Genomic DNA, 24243 nt, shown 5'->3' on the forward strand with positions numbered 1-24243 from the left:
CCCATGTCATCTCTCAATCAAATCAGTTCTCTCACAGCAGTGGTGGTACTGCTCATGGTAAGAACTAAGTTACACTTTGGTAAAATTCCTTTTTTCTTACTTTTGTTTTTTAATCTTAATTTTCTTTTATTTGTCCATCTTTTATATTTTGTAAGATATGTACAGAAATTGCAGCTTTTCCCTACCACAGCTGGGGTGGAGATGCTTGCTAAGCAAGAGTCACAGGAGCTAAAAATGCTGGAATACTTTCTTGTTCCAACATCTGAGGCACTTGCCTGCCTGTTTCCACCACTGTGTAGCTGTCAGCAGTGCAGTTTATCAAGCTTCCAAGGAAAAACTCTTGTCAGAGTGGGAGAAGACCCAATAGTACCTGTGTAGGGAATCTCAGAGATTGCATAAACACATCCAAATGTTATCTTGAGACTCTGAGGCATTGCAAAGCATGAAAGAATTACTTAATATCATGGAACAGCTAGCTGGTTCTGCTTTGCCTCAAAATGTGTTAGGAATATTTCTGATGCTAAGGCTTGTTCATTTCTTAGGGAGCTGTAGAACAGATACATTTACAAGTATGAGTAATGGGAAACAGAATTTCTGCACAATGCAGACAATCCTTTCATGTTACATCATTCAAAGCAGGGTATTCACATGGGGATATATTCAGGCAAAACTCCACAGCCAGAAGACCAGGCTCCTCTGCTTGGCTGTGCTTTTAATGTAGGAAACTTTTGGTTAAGATTTGTGGGTATCTTTCACACAATGCATCAAAGAGCTGAAAAGTTGAGGATAATCATTCCCACACATGAATCTACGTGCACTGCAGTGCAAGCCCTTCTGTGCTTCCTGCACTTCAAACATGATCCCTACATTTGCTCTTGGAGCTCCCCAGCAGTGTGAACGGTTCAAGAGACACTTCTGAGATTACTGAGTTATCTATCCAGTGAAAAACAGTAATATTAAAAAATTTGAAGTAATAAGTGTAGAAGTAAGTAGAAGTGTGTTAAGAACTACATTTATTTTCTATGGATGCATTTCTTCATAAGGCAGAAATCAAAATTTGCTTTTAGACTACACATTTCAAAGCAAGAGGAATCAATGGGAACAGCCAGCTTTGCTGTCTCTGATGGAATGACTAGCGTGTCATGAAGAGAAGTTTAGACTTTATTTTATGGTAAATGATGTGGTGGAAGTGAAGGGGAGGAAAAAAATCCAGATTTCATGAGGGTTTTTTTTTTGTTTGTTTTATAATTGTGTACCGTTTCCAATAAGGTGTCTAGTTCTGAAATGTTAATGAGTCTTTGGATTCCACAGCAAGATCCCAAATACCTTAAAGTCAGGAACTCGAGTTTCCAGCAAACATGCAGCGCCATGTGAATATACAAAAAGCTGGCAGCATAAATGAATGTGTAAATGTACATGAGGCTGATAGTTAGTCATGCAAACACCGAGCTGCAGACCCGGCCTGTGCACGATGTGTAGGCTGAGGTAAACGTGACACAGCCCTGTGCCTATCTCTGCCCTGGCTGCTGGCAGGGTGTCTCCATCCTGACACGCAACAATCTTCGCATTCCTGTCCGACCTGAAGCCAGAGTGAATTTAATTAGGAAAACTCGATGCTAAAAGTGTCCCGCCTCAGCACGGGCCTGCTGAGAGCGCGCTGAGCCAGCGAGGCGCTGGGCAGAGCTCAGAAAGGATGGGGGAATGTGTTTGGACAAAATCCTCTCTTTGTGCTCTTCCCCTTTGAGAGTGGAAGGGTGAGTAGGGAGGGAGGATTTTTGGTGGCTGTTCAGAGCCAGCCTGACCCACCAGAGCCCCGCAGAGTTCAGGCCAGGGCCCCCCCGTGAGCGCGGAGCGAGGAGCCAGCCATGCAACCAGATGCCACTGCTGGCAGGGCTGAGGAGAAAAAGCATCCAGACTCTTGGCACTTGACTCTTGCATCTGCCAGGCTTTTCCCCCATAAACGGCCCCGTGTGCCACTCCAGAGAAGGGGCTGAGCCAAGGGGAATGAGCTCCATGGGGAATGAGCTCCATGGGGAATGAGCTCCGTGCACCAGGAGCAGGCTGCCTGATGTGCCCGACACTGCCCTTGCTCACTGGGCTTGCTTTCCATCCCCCCCAGAGTTCAGGAGTTCCTGGTTTGACACCCCTTTTGGTTGAGTTTTTTAAAGCATAACTGTTTGGAGAAATGAAGCAGGGCTATGTTTTTGATGTGCTCAGTGCCCCGCTGACACCTGGGCCCCAGCTCGGTGCAGCCATCTGGGGCGGGCAGTCCTTCCTGCCAGCACTGCCTGACCCCACTGCCCAGCCTGGTACAGGGCTGACAGCTCTGCCAAGCTGCTTGGCAATCCACTCCTTAGCAGAGAAATCTAGGGATTTTTTTTAGAGGTGGTGATCTTTTCCAGGGCAAGAGAAAAAAATAATTCAGCTACACTCTTTCTCTATAAACATAATCTATATATACCTAATCCAAATTACGGTATTGCTAGCATTGAATTCCACACATTTAGTTATGAACAAACACTCCTTTGCAGTGCCATGGGTTACCTGGATTTTGAACACCTAATATGAGCTATCAGGAGGCTGTGTTTTATTTTGGATTTTCTGTGCTGGCCCAAAGCTGTATCACGATATTGTCTTTGGCCAGGACTGACATCTACACTGAACATTTAAAATAACAGATGCTTGCCCAGGTCTTCAAGGATATGTCTGGTGCATAGGTGGTACCTCTCTGACACTTCCCTGCTACTTCAGTCAGTGTTTGCTGTGTTTGCTTCAGTGTGTTTCACACGCAGGGAGCTGCTGCTGTGGGGAGCAGGGGACCTGTGGAGAACAGATTGCCAAATTTTGTGGGGTGGTCACATGCTAGAGTGAAGGAAAGGAGCACTTCTGCTATGAAACCAGGCTGAGATGGGATTGTTCAGCCTGGAGAAGAAAATGGAGCTGTTATGTGCAGCACCTTCAGGTACCTAAATGGACCCCAAGAGAGATGGGGAGAGACTTTTGACAAGGGTATGTAGTGACAGGACAAGGGGGAATGGCTTTAAACAGCCAGAGGGCAGGGTCAGGTGGGATACTGGGGAGGAATTCTCTGTGAAGGTGGTGAGGCCCTGGCACAGGTGCCCAGAGCAGCTGTGGCTGCCCCTGGATCCCTGGAAGTGTCCAAAGCCAGGTTGGACAAAGCTTGGAGCAGCCTGGGACAGTGGAAGTGTCCCTGCCATGGCAGGAGTGGCACTGGATAATCTTGAAAGTCCCCTCTGACCCAAACCATGCTCTGTAACTTACATCAGTGTATTTTAAGACTTGTAAAGACACCTCAGGGCACCATGAATTGCTTCCTTTTACCCCTTCTTGGCAAAAGATTTATGATTAAAAATATGTGGACCATAAGACTTGGTTTTGCTGAAAACTTATTGGAAGAATCTAATTGAAGAAACGAAATGCCAAAACTTTAACAAAGGCTTTTTTTCCTTCCCCATCTGTTTGATCAGGTGTCTTGGTACAGAAGGTGTTTTAACAAAAGGTTGTGCAGATGGTAGGGAAAACATTCGACTGTTTGACTAAAAATCATTTCCTCTCTCAAAGAGGGAGCGCTTTCACAGATCTCATTAGTTCAACTGTTATAACTTCCAGGAGTTGCCACAGGGTACAAAATGCTTGGGTTTAGTGGCACAAATTTATAAGCAAGAAAAAAAAAAAATCAGTGAAAGAAAAAATAAGTGAAAGCTTTAATTTTGGCGTACACATCCAGAGGAATTGCATGCTTCCTCATTTGCTCTCTAAATATGATGTATTCCTTTATTTGCCACACCGTGTTAACACCACTATTGCTCTGCCACCTCTGTTGTGTGGGCTGGCTGTTAATTGTGGCTGGTGTAGCAATGCATGGAGCCAGTGCTGATTCACAGCTGCCTGCTCAGGGCTCCTCTCATTGCCTTGTTTTGCTGCAGCGGGATCAGCTCTGTGCTGGTGCTGTGCAAGCAGAAAGATGCTCTGGAGGAGTGTGCAGTCTCAGCCAGCCTGTGTACCTTACTCCAAACTGTGAGGTCTGTCTGATTCTGCTGAGTGAGTCACGGTTTTGTTTTGCCATATTCAGATGACACCTCCTCCTCTCAGTGAAAACATGCTGGAATAGCCTGGCAGCATACCCAAACAACAAAAGAGTGCTGCTGATGGCTGACAGCTCTGACAGGTGCATTTGAAACTGGAGTCAGTTTTGTCATCGTGCACAGAAAGGAGCATTGACGCTGGAAAAATTTTGAAATGTAATTTTGTAACTCTGCCAAACGTGGTTTCATTACGAACTCCAAACGTTATCTTCCAAGGAGGGTTTTTCAGATGCAGATTTGAGTGGGTTTTTTTGTGAGGGCAGTTCAATATTTCATTCTTTAGCAGAGGATTTGAGGTGGCTGCTGGGGGAAGATTTGCCCGTTCTGCTTTGAGGAGAGCAGGATGACTCTGGGGTTCTTCAGCGCTCCAAGCGCGCTTCTGTTCCAGCCCTGTAATTTTTCATCACAAATTGCCTTGACTGGTTCAATGATTTTTGTCATTGTACAGGTCACTAACGTTCTGTCATATTCTGAAGCAGAATTCTTGTGTTAGCCTTTTGCAGACTTTGGGTTCATCGTGTTTGTGCTGGGGGAGGAAAACAGGAACCCAAGGCCCTGCTAAAAGCAAATGCCTTGGATGACAGTTGTTTTCTTTTTTTGTTTTTCCTGTTACCATAATCTCTCCTTATAAAGGTGATCACATGAGAGAAATTTAGAAATTCAAAATTATTAGGGATTTTATTTTGCCTGTAATTTATATTCAGCTGTCAGAAAGATCTGTTTTTTGAGGAAAACTTACAGGAACTTTAAGATGTATATAAATAAGGCTGCTTGACTCGTGACACAGATGAACCAACAAGAGACCGTCTTTGAACAAATATGGTAAAGCAAATGTAATAAAATAGATTTAGTGTGTTTCTGGTGTAATTCTGAGCTATTGGTGAATTTAGGACAAGCACTGACTATGGAAGTGTCTATCTTGACTTTTTCATGTGCTGAGAAAACATTAAAACATGTTTGGTAGAAAAAGTATGATGCTAGTTTGGTAATGATGGATTAATAATTTGTGTTCATCTTACAGTCAGACATACAAGTCTTAGGCTTCACCAGCTGGGGACTTCAAAAGACCCCCAAATTTCTAATATTGGTAACTTTCTATTTAAAGGAGTAAATTAACAGCATTAGCACCAATATGAGGCTTTGGTTGTCATTTTAGGGTGATCATTTCAAGCATGCTCCCCTCTTCCTTGGAAGATACAGCCCTCACTTTCTGGGTGTGAAATGGTAGAATTTTACATGTCTAAAACGAATTAATTTTTTTACCCCTAAGTGTGAATATCTTCTGAGCATGCAAACTAGTCAGCTAAATTAAGGTAGGGACCATAGCATTTTTGTTTGGAAAATTACATCTAGTTCTTTATAACATTGGCTCCATGTTTAAAGAAGTCTCAGTGTATATTTTTACATGCTCAATTCACAGCTGCAGACAAGCCTAACTAGCATTTGGACTTGACTTTCTTCTTGAAAAAAATCTGACTCTCAAATGCATTCTTTTCTTGTGAGGCTTAGGAATATTGATTTAATTTTTTTTTTTTTTTCCTAATGACTTACGTGTCAGACCACCCTTTATTTCTAGTACCGAAATGAAGTGACAGTCTGTGGATGGCTGTGGAATAAGTGATGTCTTGGTCATGGCCCAACACAGATTTCAGGCGCAGCACTTCTGCCTCCCTTGCCAGCCTCTGAGGCTAAAAGTCTGCCTCTGTCCCAGTATCTCATCTGCTTTCTCACTTGGACTCGAAAAAAAAGGTCAGGCCTTGACTTTACAGGTCAGTGCAACGAGTGGCACCAAAGCACCCTGAGGAGGGGGAGGAAAAAGCCCTTTAGGTTTGTGTGTTGGGGTCAGACCCAGGCAGGACGTGAGGTTTGTGCTCTGTCCATTCAGCACAAGGTGAATTTCCCTCCCTGCTCTCCACATTGCGCAGTTCTGGGGGTTCTTTTGCTCCCAAATTCTTCAGCTCAGCCAATTCTCAGTGACTTGTCTGAGCATCCATGGCCTGAGAGCCTCCCCCAAGGAGCAGCAGTGTGACAAGGGGCTGCAAAGAGGGATTTGGGAACACAGAACTTTGCTTTTGAAGGAAGTGTGTTGTATGCTAAAGCCTAGACATCACTTCCACAATTTGCTTTATGAAAGTTCTGTGTCGCTGTTTTATTTCCATTTGCTTAAAATTCTCCTACCTGGAGCTCTGAACACATATGTACCTGTATATATATAAAATATAAATATATATACATACACATACTATGTCAACATACAAAACTCTCATTTCTGTATTTTAAACTCTGCCAAAAAAAGCAGTTTAGAAGTGAACACAGACAAATTCCTCATCTGAGCCCAGGAGCGACTGCAGACTCTGTGATTACACCTCTCGTTCTGCTCAGTAAATGAGGCACAGCTTGGCTAAGGACGTGCTGAAGGTCCTAAACAAGTCTGGCAGTGCTGAGAATCCCATGGAGGTGTTTTGCTTCTCGGTACATTCATATGACAAACTGTTTGGCTTTGGTGCTTTCAGCTGAGGAAGGGCTTTACAAACAAACAAGGAACACTGAGGGAATAAACCCAACATTTTACGGAGTGTTATGCAAAAGTGTATGTAAAAAGAAATCATTCTGAGAAAAATTATATGGTGTTTGTGATATTTCTCTGGGGAGAAGTTCAGAAACCTTCTAGTATTTCCTTCAAACTGGGTTTATCAGCTGATTAACATGGAATTAAACAGAGAAAAAATGTCAGGTAAGTGGGGAGAAAATGATCAAATGTTGCCTGAGACGTAAGGAAATGGCTAAAATGGTGTAGAGCACTGCCTTATTCTTCTAGTTTGAATATTATGCCTGCCAAAAATAAAAGGAGAGGGAAGCAGGTGTGAAAAGCACCATGTGATGATTGTCCCATCCTGTTGGACAACTAATGGAGACTCAGCTGTTTGCTGTTATCCAGCCCTGGGATTAGGGAATAAACATGTCTGGGATTTAGCATAGGCAGGGAAGGGCTGATTCCCATGCTCTGGGATGGGTGTGCAGTGCTTTGCTCTGTGTTTTTGCCTGAGTAGGGAATGGGGTCAGTTTTCCCTGTCCTGTCCCCTTGGGTGCAGCACTGGGAACCACAGCAGGGGAAGGAAAAAAAAAATATAAAATTAAAATCCAAGCTAATGCCTAAAATACTACAGAAAAAACCACCAAACATTAGTTCTTTATATTCAGTTATCTGCTGATTGTTCACCTGAGTTCTCAGCACAGTTTTACACTGGGTTGCTGCTCCAAGGAGATCTTTGCCACGCCACTGTGAGGAGAACTGATTTAAGTGGTTTTTCCCCAAGAAAACTGCACCTTTCCCTAAATGCTGGCTGTAGGTGTGTTAGAAGGTGCTTTTACACAAAGGTGAAATAGGATTGTGCTGCCTGTTAGGGGTGAAAAAACCCCATAATCCTCTTTTTAGTTAATCCTAGAGCAGAATGTGTCTAGTGGGAAAATGAATTGCTAGAGACTTTCCCCTACAATATAAAAAGACCTTGAGGAAGGGAAATTCAGTTATGTATCAAGGAAAGTGGGGATACCAGGAGTTAGGTTTGTCTTGTTATTGCTGAGCCAGTTTCAATCCCACCATGGTCAGATACCAGAAACCTGAATTGCCTTCACTTCCTGGGAGTTAATTTATATTTTGGTGGAGTTCAAGGAGGACTTGTAGGACAAGCAAAGCAGCTCTCTATGAAGCTCATGAAAACTTGTGATGTATTTTGTAACATCCAAATCTCAGATATCCCATTAATTATAAATTTTTGCAATGAAGGCAGCCTGCAGTGACCCACTAATGACTAGCACAGGGGCAAGATGTTCCAGGAATTTCTTAGCCACAGATGAAGTTTGGAAAAGGAATTGGGTGCATAACCAGGCTTTCTTCTCAGTAAAGTGTTTAAATCCTGAAATTTTAAGGAATCTAAATTTGCATGAATATAAGTTTGGCAGATAATTTATCCTACAAAGTAAGGAAAGGAGTGGTGAATCCTGAAATGTTTTCTTTTTGAAAGTTATTGATTTTCATTCCAGAATGACAGTTTTCTTTGTTAAATAATTGCTGTAATTCAAAGAAATATTCCCTTTTGAGTAAAAAAGAATGTGTCTGTTTGAATCAATTATACGGCCTGTGTGTGTACAAATTTTTCTTTCACTAAGCAAAAATTGCAATAATTAGAGAGCTTGTTCAAGAGGCTGTGATTCACATATAACAGAAGGTCTAAAAAGAAAAGTAGCAGTGTTTTGTCTTTTTACATATGTTTATTCTTGCTATTTTGAACTTGAAACAGGAGAATAAATACATTTTCTGGGAAAAGGGGGCATTGTTTATGAGAAAACAATGGAGATTTCCTTTTTCTTCCCTTGTGTCCATTAGGCAAATATGCAGATTTTCTTCTACCTCTTGTTTGCTTTCTTGCCTCAAATATCTATGGAATGAGTGAACTGTAGGATATTTTTGCTCTCTTATGCAAATTACATGCAAGTACATAATTACCTGTTAGAGTAATTGCTTGGTTCCTACACAGAGGTAGCAACTATATGCAAATAAAGCACACAAATACCTGAATATTTTGGTATTTGTTTCATGTACATGAAAATATGCGTCACAGTTTCTGTGTAAAGATGATCATCTCATTTCTAGTGAAATGCAAACGAGTTCTGAGCAGCATATCTCAAGATCTAAATTCAATTAGACTCGTGTAATGATCTGTCAGGAGGGTATTACATGCAAGGTTTTCTAGATATCAAACCCTTTCTGTCTTGTATCAAACACTCGAACAAAATAATTGTGAATTAGGAGTATGAGGTAGAGTCTGCCTCAGGATCGTGAGATTTCCTCTCGAGGATGCTCCCACAGTTCTCACAAAAGAACAGGGTATTTATCATCCTACCACTGATTCCTTCCCCACAGAAGGATTAGATGAGGACAGGCTTAAAAATCACCTTTGGCAAAAATCGGTGCTTGGATTGGGTTCTCTTGACCTGGGTTATTCCAAGTGAAATCAAAATGTGCCTGTTGCTGGATTTCTTGAAGTCTCCCTAAATTTTCTCACCTCTTATACCCTGACAGTTGCAAATTTTCATCTATTTTATGGTGTTTGTCCCAGATTAAATAAGACAGAGACCTCAGCCTGGCTGGTGCCATTGGAAGTGATGGATGCTTGGGATTGTTCCCTTTTCCCTGGAAACACTGAGGTCTCCCCAGCATGGCTCCAGTGTGGAGGGATTCCACATGCCTGATTCAGTCTAGATTGTTTATCTTTCAAACACCACTGACCACAAATTACCTGGGCTTCCATGGCCATTAATTAATAGACTCTATTAGTGAGTAGCCAATTACAGGATGATTATTTTTCCCTTCCACCTTGTATCCTTGGCTCTTTGCATCTGTGCTTTCCTTTTGTCCACAAAGGCAGAGGGTGGATGCAGCCAGCCCAGATCCCACATGGGCCTGACCCCAGTGCTGTTGTGCCCTCTCCTGTCCTCATTCTTCTGATGCTTTTGGAGCCATCACTCAGCTCCTACTTCCTAAAATCTTTATCATTTTGCTTTCTGTTCCTTCACTCTCACAACTCTTCTGTTGTATAATATAATAGAAACACATGTAATCTGTATGTGTTTCCTTGTAGATGTGTCTCGAGTTACCTCTGAAAGTCACTTGCTCTGTGATGAGAAAAAGGATGATGGCATTGGTGTTATTCTTTCAATTTTTTATTCTTTGAAGGGGTTGGTATTGAACATGGAAATTAAAAGACAGCAAGAAGTCTTTTGCAAAGATAGTATCTTATATCTTATAAAAAGATAGGAAAAATCCTTTCATTTAGATGAAAAGATAAACAGATTTTTAGATGCAGTAAATCAGTAAATTCTGTGCTTTCAGCCATTCATTTCAGTAGCTGGATAGCTGAATTGTGGCAAGCTGGCCCAACACGTCCTGGGAATTTATGGGAATGATGTAGAGCAGGGGCAATGCAGGTGAAGGAGGAGTTTCTCTCAGGCTCCCAGTGCAAACTGGTCCAACTGGAGGCTGGGATGCTTTTTAAACAGCTTGTTTCTGGGAGGAGCAGTCCCCTAAAGCACCTGTGCTCAGCAGTGCCTTTGAAGAATGCTTTGCAATCTGTGAGCACAATCTCGCTCCTGCTCAAGCTGCAGATTAAACCCAGGCTGAGATTTGGTGGTGTGGTGGCAGCCTTGAAAAGAAATGATTTATAAATACAAACTGTAGCTAAATTTTTCAGGGAACTGGATCTGCAGACATCAATGGCACGATTAGAAACACCGTGGGGAGTACATGCATAAAGCTTCTTTTAATTCTGGGCTTTTCAAGCGTTTAATAGCTTGACAGCAACATTTTAATAACAGCCCACTAGGCCCAGTTTTGGCATTCACCACACACGGAAACAGCTCCTGGAACTTGTCCATGGAACAGTGAATTCCGTTTCTGCAGGCTAGAGCTCATGTGGAGATAGAGCCGAGATAGAGCACTTGGAATTCAGGACACTTTTCCATCTCTGGCTGCTTGGGAACGTTGCATGTTCCTGTACCAAAGCCACCCCCGGCAGGGGGCTGTGCTCCATGAATTTTTCAACTCACATTTTCTTCCTGAGCTGACTTCCCCGAGCACTGCTGGCTGAAGAAAGTTGTCGTGCAGCAATGAAGGTTTTTTGGTTGAGGAATTTTGTGGCGTTCTCCTGCCCCTGACAGTGACAAGGCAGAATGGGGACCACGTCTGGAGACCCTTTGGAAGCGCTCCTGAATGCCAGGGCTCCTGTCAGTGCTTACTGCCTTGATAAAAAGAAAAAGGTTTGACCCTTCTGAACCTTGGTTTTAACCTTAACAAGGGAAAGTACTTTGAGAAGAAAAATAAAAGGCAATTTGAACTCAATTGAGTTTCAAAGGACTCAAAAAATCGTATTTCCTGATGGTAAAATACCTTTGATTCTCTCTTTTGTTGCATCTTGTACAAAGCTTACAGCTCTGAAAGAAAAATGTAAATATGCTTATAGTTATTAAAACTGATGCTGATTACTACAGGAACAGTAGCACCAATAAATATCCAAGGAAAGTGAAAATTAAGAATATTTAGGCTGTTAAAATGGAACTGTTACTTAGGCTTTTGCATGCAAGAACACTTCAGTCTTCCATCAGAATCTATAAGTAGTCTTAGACCAAAACAATTATCTGTACAGTGCTTTTCTACTTCAGTTGTTGTTCTTTGGCTTCTCTTTGTGGGATGTTGCTTATCTGAATAGAGGAAACTGAGTTTAAAACATATATTCCCATTGAAAGAAATTTCCAGGGCTTTTTTGCTTTTTATAAATTCAAAATCTCGATCATTATTTGACATCTTTATATTCTTTCCCAAAAGGTAGAAAAAGACACTGTTTTCTAACAAGCACCACAGTGGAAATGAGATTCAGGATGTTTCTCAGGGTTGTGTGTTTTTACATTTTTAGGTGTAAGAGAAATAAACTATTTTAATTCATCACGTTTGCATCTCACCAGGGCAGAAATTGCTCACCACTCACCCAAATTCATCCACTGACCTTGTTAAATATTCGTGTGGGCTTTTGCAGGCAAGCAGCCTAAATATAGAAGCAAATTGCAAATGCTGTTTGACCAAATGGTCTCACGTTGGCTGGGCAATTCTGCACATGCTGGCTGCACCAAATGCTGGGAAATGAATTCATTTACCTGTCATTGTGGAGCTAATGTGGAGCAACACGAGCAAGCAGAGATAGCCAAACACACAGGGCATCAAGGACTTCAGTGCTGGTCTGATCTATGCCAGGGGAGTGATTGTATACTTTAAATTTTGCTCTGTGGAGGTTTCTCCTTCTCTTGGCTGCTTTCCTGCTGTGTCTGAGCCCTGGTCACAGCTCATCTGTTTCCCAGAGTGGCATCTCCTCGCCAGGAGGAGATCTAAATTTTAGAGATCCTCATCTAAAAACATCACAAGGAGCAGTTGGAGATGGAGATCTGCACCATCCCTTTAACCCCGTGGTGCTTCTTCAAGCAAGTAAAGCAAATCATTTGAGGAACATAAAAAAAAAAAAATTGTGGATGCAGTGAATAACTGTGTGAGAAAATGGCAGTGCAGAAGGGGAGGTTCCTTTAATTGGATTTAATTTAATTATGAGCTTAATTCTCAAGGGAGATTTTCCCCCACCCTGGGTTCTGCTGTCAATGAAGAGTAGAGGACAGGGTCCCTCTAGATTCCTGTGCAAGTAATCAAACACAACATCTTCAATAATGAAAAATTTCAGTGCTGCAGTTATTTGTGCATGTGAATGATCCCATTGCCTTCAAATATGTCTGTTTTAGTTTTCCATTAGAAACTGGAAAAATTCAGGCGTCAAAAGCTAACTTTTTCTGAGGTTATTCTGGCCAAAATAAACCATCCAACACAAAATGCATTGAAGTGCACTCTGACTTCAAAACCCAAGTAAAAAGTGGGAGCACCTTTAATTCAGATGATGTTATCACTGCCTATGCTGACTCATGTTATCAGCAGTGATTTCAGGATCATTTAAAAATGATTTCCATTTCTCCATGTGCAGGAGATTAATGTTGGTGGCAGGTCCAGGTTGGGGTCATTCCTCTCCTGTGCCAAACTTGGGCTACAGCTCATTACTTTGTTCTCTTCCACTGAGTAAAAGCATTAAAAAAGCATTAAAAATGTACAAAATGTAAGGACTACACATTTTGTAGATGGATTTTTTATTTCTGGATGATAAAGGAGCATTGACATCCTCACAAAACACCCTTGCCTTGCATTCACAACAATACATTTCAAAATACAGATAAATTTTAAAGGTATTTTTCAACCCTTGCATCTTGATTTCTCCCAGGATTAAGTCGCTACACTGATGATTGCAGTGGTTAGATTAGTGGTTTAGGTGACTGGTTTTGAGGTATATAAAAGCAGATTTTAGATATTTATTATGTTTCCCTGCTCCTTTTAAGGCAGTAAAGCCCCACATTTCAACGTAAAGATGTTTACTGCAGAAAAATCAGGACCAAAATAAACAGTTAAGACTCAAACAAAACCAATCACTCAACAGCATTTATATGATCCATAGACTTTAATCCCTCTTACTAGGGAATCTTCTCTGGGTTCAGTGGCATTGTTTGTTTTAGTTCCCTAAAAAATGCACATGATGGGAAGAGGTATGTTGATAATAATGTGCTGTGAATAGCATGAAGGCATTCTGTGCACAGCGTATCATATCATCCATCATTAAGTTTTTCTTCTCCCTCTCTCCTGCTAATGGCAGCGAATCAAATATTTAAATGCATTTGTTAGTCCTACGTGCAACGGTGAGAGTGTGTGGAGCAGGAAAGAAACAGATTGTGGAGCACAAAATTAGGCTGTAAAGTGCATTTTAAACTGGAGATTTGGTAATGGACGCAGAGCAAATGAACTCAGAGAATTAACATTAGAATTTGCACTTTAAATGCTTCCTAATTGGCACCTCTTGGGATCGGTTTTGAACTCACCCAACGCGATTTTTTTCTTTTTACTGAAAACAGTCAGTTTGGGCTGACAGCACCTGGGTCATAGTGAATGAGAGATGATGATGTATTTGGCAGCTTTTCTAGTTGAGCACTGACAAGTCTTGTTCTCTAAAGAAAAAAATCAAAACATATCAATCCACATGCTCACTGTACTGAGGAACTTCGTTGTCATATCTTTCAAATTGTTTTAATGTTTCAGCACTGCAGAAGTGAAGGCATAACAGAAGGAGACAACTATATGCAGTTTCACTTTGTTGAAAACAACTACATAAGGAAAGCAGAACATAACTAGCAGAGTCCTGATAAGGTCATGTCAAACAAATTAATAGGAGATGGAAAAGAAAAGCTTAAAAATCATTCTTTTAAGATGATAGTCCTGCTGGATGGAAGCTGGCCCAGCCCATCCATTCTCTTGGCTTCCTGCCCTCGTGTCCCAGGATTCTGGGCTGTGTGGATGGGAATGTATTGACTAATCCTTTTCTGGAGTGTTTGTGTGTGTGCTGACCCCGTCTGCCAGCCAGGCCTCATTAGAGCTGTTCCCTGACTGCCATCCAAGAGCCACCTCCTGCCCTCTCCCCCAGATGACAGCAAGACAAGATAAGGTGACGTCAGCCTGGCTTTAGGTTATTTCTGAGCACAGAGCTCCTGGCTCTCCAGAGCTTCCAGTGGCTCTGCAGCTCCTTCCTCCCTGCAGAGGGTGGATTTGGGAGACATCAAACAATCGGGGCTGATTTTTGGTGCTGGATCAGTGCTCAGGAACTGAGCATCTCTGCAGCCTCACAGGAGCTCCTGTGGGGCCATCACAGGCTGATCCAAGCCCAAGGTAGAAGGATGTGCAGAGATAATCTCCTCATTCCTTTGGGACAAGGGTTGATTCCAGCCTCAGCTTGGGGACAAATGCTAAGAATATGAAAAGACTTTGGGGGAAAGTTCCCTTGCCCTGTCCTTGCCTTTTGGTCTGCACCAACACAGTGGAGAGATGATTTCCAGCCGTACCTAAATGCCACAGACCCAGCCAGTTCCTTTAAGTTTTACTTCTGGGTGGATCACTATACAGGAATTCTGTCTTTTTCTCACAACAGAACATTACAATTTTATTTATGAATACTTACATTCTCAGCTACAGCGAAGAAAAATAATTTTGAATGCAAATATGTAGCAGGCTTCTTTAACTCTTTCAACACAAGGGGCCAAATCTGCAAAATGCATTCAATAATAACAATAAATAAATATATATAAAAATACAGCTGAGCTTTATTGAAGGACTTCATTAACTAAATAATAGGATAATTATATAATATATATTTTTTTTTTTTACTATTACCAGCTTTGTAGTGAAGCAATTGAGAGTCAAGGGGAAAAAGAGGATCAAAGAGTAAAAGGATGCCCTGACATAAAAAGTTGTAACAACAATATCTGTGACCTTGAATTTGTTCATTTTGCCTCATTCTATTAAACTGCCCAAGGATTTTTTTTTTTCTGCATTGAAAATAATCGAGTCAATAGGTTTGTGTTTAAATACAGCCTTGTTTGCTTCCCTGTAACCTGTTGCTTAGTTCTACTGACTAAATGTCCCGAGGCACAGTCTTCTCATCCTTTTGTCAGTGGAATCTACTTAATTATTCACCTTAGAGCAAAGATGTTCACAATTATAGCCTTCCCTTTGTGTAAGTAAGCAAGCATCTCTTTGACTGTTATGTTAACTGTTTAAGAATTAAAATATCTGCCTATAAATCTGGCCCCTTTTTTCATGTGAATTCATGGGGCTGTGTTACTAAGCTGAGAAGTTTGGGGTTTAATCTGATAACCGCTATTTCACAGATCACATAGATGAATCTAAAATTCTGATTAAAGGTGTGTGGGAAAGCATTTTTGCATTCGTTTTAGTTGGTTTGGTTTTGGTTTTTTCCAAAGGATTTCTGTGGGCTTGGGATCTGGCGCTCCCTTTTTTTTCTGTAATGATTTACAATTATCTCCCTTCTATCCTCAACAATACGTGTGAAAGGAGCTGCCACATCCAATAATTCCCAGTCCTGAAACTTTCCTGTAAATTTCCCTGTGTTTCCTGACCTCTCCCTTCTAGGAAAGAAGGAGCCCAGAGTGAAGAAACCCCTGTTGTTTGCAGCAAATGTTTATTATTGTATTTACCATCGTTGATCCCTGTTTGCTCAGGGTGGGAGAGGGCTCTGCAGAGATCCTGCTCACACATCTCTAATCATAAAATTAATGATAAATCATAAATTAATGATCATAAAATTATAAAATTAATGATAATTTTATCACTGATTTACTCGAGTGGGGTAAATCAGTGATAAAATGATCACTGTGTTCCCACTGAAGTTTTGGCAGTCAGTGTTTGTGTGTGTGTGAATGCAGGAAAACAAAGTTTTGAAGGTTTCCCTGTAAGAGACTCATAAGTGTGACAAAACATCTTGAGCTGGAAACTCTCAAAGTGAGAGTTCTGCAAGTGGTGGGAATTTAAAGGCCTCGTTTTGCCATTTTAATTGGGACATTACCAACTCCAGTTTGGGACCTGCAGGAAATGAGGACTCAGCACCTTGGGAGGACTGGTCCCTGATCAAACAGCACTGGGCTCATTGAAATCATTCTCTGTGCTCATGACACCATGCCATGCTTTTCAATCCCAAGGTTGTTTTTTGTATTTAGTATAAAGGTCATGTTAGGATTAAAAACAATGAGCAGCTCACAGCGTGTCCAGTGACCCTGTGAGAGAAATGGTAACGCATTTCTCAGTAAAATCTACGTCTGCTGAGCACAGAGCTGTGGCCAAGAAGTGGAATTTTCTAATTACGTAGTCATTTTGAGAAGGAATGTGCTTGTTAGAACCAGGCCAGGTGTGTGCTTGTGATGGGAGCTGGGGAGGTTGTGTAATTACACACCTTGCATAATATAAAGTTTACAATAGCCATACAATTGATGCAGCAAGATGTAAATACAGCAAGTTAAAGTGCCTGAAAGGACACCTGTAATCTAGCCTACAGCAAGTACAATTACATTTGAAACAGTATTGCATTAAGATTTACTGGTGTGTTAAAGTTGCCACTATTCTAAAACAAAAAAAAAAAAAAAAAGAAAAGGGAAATACTTCAGAAAATTTCAACAATATCTTTTCAATCACAAATGAAAGTTATTTGAGGAATCTTCTTGTAGTTTCCTGAAAAGTCACATTGAATTCACATTTTTTCAACTATTCTTCAATTCAATAATTATGCAGTAGTTTTCAGTAAATTGGTTTTATATTTTAAAGGATTTGCATAGTGTGCATCTGCCCAAAAGATCTCCAAAACTTTTGCCCCTTTGCAACAAATTAAAAATGTCAGGGTAGATATAAAGAAAGAGAGAGGAGGGGAGGAAATAAAAATATTTCTGCATTAGATTATGCTGGGATTATGATAGTTTTCAAAGCACTTCATTTGCAGGGTGTAGAGATTTAAGGTGAGAGAGATCAGCAAGATTTCTCCAGTATTATACAGTGAAAAAAGGCTCCTTGTAAAGGTGTTGTAAAGGTGTTGTAAAGGTGTTGTTCCACACCTAGCACTGCCCTGGGTGCAGGGACAAAGGGGCAGAGCCTCTCTGGGTGTTCTGCACCACTCTGGGTGTCCTGGTCCCATCCTGGGCACCTCAGATGTTCCCTGCACCAGGGACCTGCCTGAGGAGGTGACTCAGGTCCAGTCAGCCAGAATGTTCCCATATTTCTGCTACAAAGTCCTAATTTCTCTCTCATGTTTCTCTCCTTTCACCTTTCCCAACAAATCTTTGCTCTTTCTCCAAGGTTATTTGCCCACGTGTCAGTGACAGTCAACTCAAAAACTGTGTTCAGATAAAAAGAAAGGGAAGATGAGTTAATTTATTGTGATAATAAGGGAAATTCAAAGAATTACTTGTTACTTGCCAGCCAGCACGGTGTCCCAGGGCCAGGCAGGTCACCCCTGCTCTGGGCACCCCACACCTAGAGATGCCACACCTCGTGTGTGGGTGATGCACAAACGTGAGGGCTCTTTGCAACAGCAAGAAACACCTTGGGAGAGGTTCCCAGGGCAGTGCTGGGATAATTCTGTGCTCTCTTTGTCACTGCAGGCCTTGGGTGTGCATCAAGGACCTCCTGTTAAAGCTCTCTCGTTTTGCTGTCCCTGCTCCCATCACACCAGATTCACCGTGATGCTGTTTGTGGTTTGATATGCAGCCCCCACCTGCCCCCCTTCAGCCTTAAAACTGGACTTGCTAATTATAAAAAAGGGGAAAAAAAGAGTCTATTTCTCTGGTGGAGGTGGGAGGTTGCTGCTCAGCCTCCCTCCTTGGTTTGCTGCTGCTCTGTGAATAACAGAACAAGCCTCCAGGACAGGAATTTAGCCCAAGCCATGCTCTCAGCATTATTTCCTCCCCTGGTGTTTGAACCACCAGCAGCCCTGGTGCCTGGAGGCAGAGGAAGGAGCCTGTGCTGGTGACCCATGGCAGGCACAGGTGACAACACCAAGGGCTCCTGGAGGGGAAGGTGTGTGCCAGAGGGGTGGAGTAATCCCAGTAAAGGCTCTGAGTGGAACAGACAGTGCTGACAGGCAGCTGTGCAGAAGGAAAAGGCTGGATCCATGCAGGGCACCCTGCCTGTGGGACAGAGACAGGGAGGAGGTGGGAGTAGTGCCTGGTGTGTGCACACACAGTGAGGGACCTGTGTTTATCCTGGGAGTAGTGCCTGGTGTGTGCACACAGTGAGGGACCTGTGTTTATCCTGGGAGTAGTGCCTGGTGTGTGCAGACACAGTGAGGGACCTGTATTTATCCTGGGAGTAGTGCCTGGTGTGTGCAGACCTGCATTTATCCTGGGAGTAGTGCCTGGTGTGTGCACACACAGTGAGGGACCTGTATGTATCCTGGGAGTAGTGCCTGGTGTGTGCACACAGTGAGGGACCTGCATTTATCCTGGTAGTAGTGCTGGTGTGTGCACACAGTGAGGGACCTGCATTTATCCTGGGAGTAGTGCTGGTGTGCACACACACAGTGAGAAACCTGTATTTATCCTGGTAGTAGTGCTGGTGCACATACAGTGAGTAACCTGTATTTATCCTGGTAGTAGTGCTGGTGCACACACAGTGAGTAACCTGTATTTATCCTGGTAGTAGTGCTGGTGCACACACACAGTGAGTAACCTGTATTTATCCTGGTAGTAGTGCTGGTGCACACACACACAGTGAGTAACCTGTATTTATCCTGGTAGTAGTGCTGGTGCACACACACAATAAGTAACCTGTATTTATCCTGGTAGTAGTGGTGGTGCACACATAGTGAGTAACCTGTATTTATCCTGGGAGTAGTGCTGGTGCACACACACAGTGAGTAACCTGTATTTATCCTGGGAATAGTGCTGGTGTTCACACACACAGTAAGTAACCTGTATTTATCCTGGTAGTAGTGCTGGTGCACACATAGTGAGTGACCTGTATTTATCCTGGTAGTAGTGCTGGTGCACACATAGTGAGTAACCTGTATTTATCCTGGTAGTAGTGCTGGTGCACACACACACAGTGAGTAACCTGTATTTATCCTGGGAGTAGTGCTGGTGCACACACACACAGTGAGTAACCTGTATTTATCCTGGGAGTAGTGCTGGTGCACACACACACAGTGAGTAACCTGTATTTATCCTGGGAGTAGTGCTGGTGTGCACACACACAGTGAGTAACCTGTATTTATCCTGGTAGTAGTGCTGGTGCACACACAGTGAGTAACCTGCATTTATCCTGGTAGTAGTGCTAGTGTGCACACACACAGTGAGAAACCTGTATTTATCCTGGTAGTAGTGCTGGTGCACACATAGTGAGTAACCTGTATTTTTTCCTGGTAGTAGTGCTGGTGCACACACACAGTGAGAAACCTGTATTTATCCTGGTAGTAGTGCTGGTGCACACATAGTGAGTAACCTGTATTTTTTCCTGGTAGTAGTGCTGGTGCACACACACAGTGAGTAACCTGTATTTATCCTGGTAGTAGTGCTGGTGCACACACACACAGTGAGTAACCTGTATTTATCCTGGTAGTAGTGCTGGTGCACACACACAGTGAGTAACCTGTATTTATCCTGGTAGTAGTGCTGGTGCACACATAGTGAGTAACCTGTATTTATCCTGGTAGTAGTGCTGGTGTTCACACACACAGTGAGTAACCTGTATTTATCCTGGTAGTAGTGCTGGTGCACACACACACAGTGAGTAACCTGTATTTATCCTGGTAGTAGTGCTGGTGCACACACACACAGTGAGTAACCTGTATTTATCCTGGTAGTAGTGCTGGTGCACACATAGTGAGTAACCTGTATTTATCCTGGTAGCAGTGCTGGTGCACACACACACAGTGAGTAACCTGTATTTATCCTGGTAGTAGTGCTGGTGCACACACACACAGTGAGTAACCTGTATTTATCCTGGTAGTAGTGCTGGTGCACACATAGTGAGTAACCTGTATTTATCCTGGTAGTAGTGCTGGTGCACACACACACAGTGAGTAACCTGTATTTATCCTGGTAGTAGTGCTGGTGTGCACACACACAGTGAGTAACCTGTATTTATTCCTGGGAGTAGTGCTGGTGCACACACAGTGAGTAACCTGTATTTATCCTGGTAGCAGTGCTGGTGCACACACACAGTGAGTAACCTGTATTTACCAGTGAGCTCCTTTCCCCAGCCCCTGGGGGCTGTTCAGGAAGGGAGGAGAGCAGCAGAGGCAGGAGGGGTGTGAGTGATGCTCAGGAAACCCAGGTGCCCTCACAGACCCTTTGGGGACATTTCCAGGGCTCCAGGAGCTCAGGCTGCCATCAGCAGGGGATGGGAACTTGGCTGCACCTTTTGATCCTGATCCATACCCAGCAAAGTGGAAAAATGACAAACAAAGGGATCTTTTTGCTCATAATTTAGAAGGAAGTGTAAAATCTGGTGTGACAAGTTTAGTAAAATAAAGGCACAGGAAAGAGCCATTCAGTGCTCGTATGCATTTCATGAGGAGCAGCTCATCTTGGCTCTGACCAGCACCTGGTAAATTTAGGAAAATAGCTATTTTGCAAACAAGTAACTCTTTGAATTTTCCTTATTATTGCAATAAATTAACTCATCTTCCCTTTCTTTCTATTTGAACACAGTTTTTGAATGGAATGTGACTGACACATAGGCAAATAACCTTCAAGAAAGAGCAAAGATTTGTTGGGAAAGGTGAAAGGAGAGAAACATGAGAGAGAAATTAGGACTTTGTAGTGGAAATATGGCAAGCTGCATGAGCAGGGACCTGGCAGGAAGGATTTGTAGCTGCAGAGGATTTGTACAAGGCTTTGTGAACCATCCTTGCTCTTTTGACCTGCACTAAACACTTCTCATCAGTGCTCGTAGACATTTTGGCTTCATTGTACAGAAATTAGATTGAAAATTTAAAATGAGCAGTAAGCAGCATGTAACTTCCACTGGAGGAAGATTGCAGTGGTGATGTGCAAAATAGAAACTTCTCCCTCACCAGCTGAACACGTTCAAATTGTGGCTCATTTTTATGTGAACTCTTCCTGCAAGGGAGGCACCTTCATTGTGTTGGACTGTGGAGACTAGAGCGAAGACAAATGAATTTTTTGGTTTGTTTTATTTTGGAAGAAGAGTGGAAAGCTCACAAATATTGCTATTTGTGAAAACTATTCCTTTCTGTGAGAACTAAAGGGCTTAGTCTGTTAATATTTTAAGAAGGGAGGTGACCTGGTTGCATGTCTAAGTGCCTCCAGGGCACAGTATGAAATATATGTTTCTAATCTAGTGAAGAAAGACATGGGAAGAACCAAAGAATGGAGGAGAAACCCATTAAGTTCACCTTAGAGGTAAAGCATCAAGTAACAGGGCATTGAGCCTTGAGGGGAAAAAAGTTATGAAGTGAAATAACAGTTCCCCTTCTCGATCAAGATGTTATTCTAAAAGAAGGGTTTTATTCAAACAGAAATGATTGGATTTAAAACAGATTACAACAGATAAGGGGAAGATCTGCAAATTCAGTGGTGGCCTGGTGACCCAGGGTGGCTCTCAGTGGCTTTCCTGAGTTGGTAATTGTCTAAAATAAATTAGAGACATGTCGGGTTGGAATAGCAGAGCTCTGACTCTCTTCCTTTGCCCACACTGCTCACACAATCTCTGCAAGAATATCTCTGTTTTGAGGGTGGGAAGAGAGTCCTGGGCCTTTAGTTTACCAAAGCTGTCACACTGTATTTTCCACTCTCCTGTATAGCATAAGAAATCGAAATCTTACAGTTGTGGCCGGATTCCAGTCCCTTTACATCATTTAGGTGGATAATTTGTTCCACTGTGTTTTTCTTTCTTCTCAGCTGTACTTTCTCTTTGAAGCCTCCAGCTACTGAATTGGGGAGGTAAATTACAGTCTGTCTTAGGCCTGAATTGTGCCTCTTGTTTCAAATTTTGGAACTCACATAATGGATTCATCCCAGGATTGCTTGCATTCAGAGGATTAAATAACTGGGACCCCTTTTCACAGAAGCTGCTGTGTGAAAATTGTTATGATACTTAAAAATGATCTTTTAGTACTTCCTTTCTCGAGGCTACAGGAGGAACAATGTTTTCTCTGTGTCATTAAGTTGAAAAAAAATAAAAGGTACTTGCTCAGTTTTCAACATGTGCACTTCTTGGCTTGATGTTGCTCCTTTGGTGCATGTGCAGGTTCATGAGCGTCATTTTTGCTCTCTGCAGTGATAGATAGAGACACCTGTGTGAGAATTTGACCCTAAATGCTCATCACAGAATCACAGATATCTGACTTCCTCAGGGAAATATTCTGGTGACAATGTCTATGGTCACAGCAAAGCTGTAGTGAGATTTTCAAAGGGGATTCCTTTAGGGATTTTGTGGATATTTCCTTTTGTTTTATCGTATATCCAGTCAAATCTCACTTAACTTTGAAGCATCTGGAATATCTAGCAAAGATTGGTGAAATTATAATGGAGGAAAAAGGCAGCTTTGAGAAATAATGGGGATTTTCACTCCCTGAACTGCTCTGCTTTCCCCAGGCAGCTCAGCCTTATTCCCTGCCACTGCCTGGCCACTGTTCTGGAAAGTTTTTAACCCATCAGATTCTTCTGAGGGACCCATCAAAAATGGAGAAGAGGAAAACTGACCCTTCTGATATTTTAAAGGAGGAAAACCAAGGGAAATTCTTCCCTTTTTTAGAACTGAGCTGGAAGGGTAAAACCCTCTCATTTTTATATTTTTTGGAAAGGAGGTGACTTGTACAGCTCACCCTCACATCAGCTTGGGAACTGCAGAGTGTCTTTATCATCTGCTCAGAGTGAACATCTCTTTATTGCTAATTAATGCCTGTTTGTGATGGACACCTGCAATCCAAGCGCTGGATTTTTTAACTGCATCATCCTGTTCTTTACACCATTAATGCATTTATTTTATCTTGCACATATTTATATTCTCTGTGTCCTAAACACAGACATATTTAGGAGAAATAAAAATGTAAATGAAGAACTGGTTTGTGTTTGGTTGAGAGCAGGAAGTGGGGATGTGCAAATTCCCAGCAGGCTCAGGGGTTAAACCTCTTCCCTTTAATTTTTACAGTGGGTTCTCAACATCCAGTATAAACAAAATTCAGCAAATTATTCCTTGTGCTGTGCTCAGTTGTCCAATCACACATTCCTTTATTCCTTATTTTATCCACACTGCTTGAAAAGTGATTGAGGCAGCTGGGAAAGTGCTGTGTGAGATGCAGGGGGAGTCTGAACCAGCAGGAATTCAAATGTTAAGCTGCACAATGTGCCATAACCAGGAAGTTCTTATTTTAATCAATTCTTTAAAGTGTTCCAGACCTGAAGGTTAAAGTTAATGTAAAAGTTATAAAAGAAGCCTCATTATTGGGGATGAAACAAAAATTAATTCATTATGTATTTAGTCTGTGGTGGAACTTGGTGTGTAGAGAGTCCTAAATATTGATAATATCATGGTGGGTCCTGCACATGTGACAGGAGATGGGATGAGATGACACTGAAGAATTTATTAATGAAATATTGTCTTTCATGGAAAGAGCTTGGAGTTCAAATTCTGTGTCAAGTTTTCAGAAGAAAAATCATTATAGACGAGAACAAAGCACTAAAATCTCTGCAGAGCTGGGGTTTATAGAACTGTGGGGGACCTTGCGTGGGTTAGTGGCAGGTGTGGTAAATAGCTCCAAAGGGAAAGGAGGGATTGGTGTTGGATTGGGTCAGATTATCAGTACAAATATTCTGTTCTATTGCAAACACAGACACCTGGTGTCCCCCAGACCCACCACAATCCCCCCACGTGTCTGATTTGAGGGCAAGAACTTGCTAAATATCAAAATTTTGCATGTAGGAATCTATTTGGGAAGCCCTGACTAAGTCCTGCCACATTTCTACCACTCCAGCAGCTGAGTTTGGCATTGGACTGGAGCAGGAAGATACAAAATTCACCCTGGAGCATCGTAGGGAAGGAGGGAAGGACGTGATGCAGCAGTGGCAGGTTGGCCCTGCAGAGCAGATGGTCTTTGAGGTGGCCCAGAGTTGTGCTTCCAGTCCCACCAGTGAGCAAAACCAGGAG

The sequence above is a fragment of the Poecile atricapillus genome, chromosome 15, assembly GCF_030490865.1.
Source record: "Poecile atricapillus isolate bPoeAtr1 chromosome 15, bPoeAtr1.hap1, whole genome shotgun sequence".
NCBI lineage: Eukaryota > Metazoa > Chordata > Aves > Passeriformes > Paridae > Poecile > Poecile atricapillus.